Raw genomic sequence first — 843 nt, 5'->3', positions numbered from 1 at the left:
AAATCTAAATTTTAGTAACTCCTAAAGAAACTCATATACATATCATACATATTTGGTTTTTAAAGATTGATGTGTCACTTGAGGACAAGCAACATTTTAAGTTTGGAGGATTTTGATACACCTAGAATATAGTGTTTTTAAACACATTTTTATACTTATTTTTGAGATATTTCATTTTAATGGAAGGAATTTTTATATTTTTCTTGCAAATACAAGTAAAATAGAAAAAAATGCTTAAAGGAGTGAAAAAGGATCAAATTTGGAGCAAAAAGATGAAAAATTGTGCAAACTAGTTTTGGCGCCTAAGCACCAGATCCGGCGCTTAAGCGCCAGTTAAACAGAGAAGGCCATGCCTAAGCATCGAGACCCCACGCTTAAGCGCCAGTGGCAGTTACTAGATGAGTAAAATCAGTTTTTACAAATTTCGAAGAGGTTTTTGAGGCACCCATTGGCTTAATAGGTGGTTGTAACTACCATGGATGAAAATTATCATGAAAGAATGCATCTCTTGGGCAAATACATTGAATCAAGACACATTTTAAGGAGATCCCAAGGCACCTCTTGGAAAACTATAAAAGAAAGAAGAGAGGACTTAGAAAAGAGTCCTGAAAATATTGGCAAGTTTTGAAAGTTCTTCTCTGGGGAGTTAGTTTGGAGAGATTTTCAGGAACCACTTGTTATTTACTTTATCCTTTTTATTATTTTATTTTGAGTGATTGTACAAGAGAAGAGATTTAAAGGAACTTCAAGAGTTTAGTGGAGAACTTGAGATAAATTTTTATCATTTTGTTTAAGACTACTTTTGGTTTTAATCGAAACTTGTTGTTGGTTTGACAATGATTT

Source organism: Phalaenopsis equestris, unplaced genomic scaffold, assembly GCF_001263595.1.
Source record: "Phalaenopsis equestris unplaced genomic scaffold, ASM126359v1 Scaffold226623, whole genome shotgun sequence".
NCBI classification, from domain to species: Eukaryota; Viridiplantae; Streptophyta; class Magnoliopsida; order Asparagales; family Orchidaceae; genus Phalaenopsis; species Phalaenopsis equestris.
The sequence above is the reverse complement of the archived record's forward strand: the minus strand, read 5'-3'. Positions refer to the sequence as shown.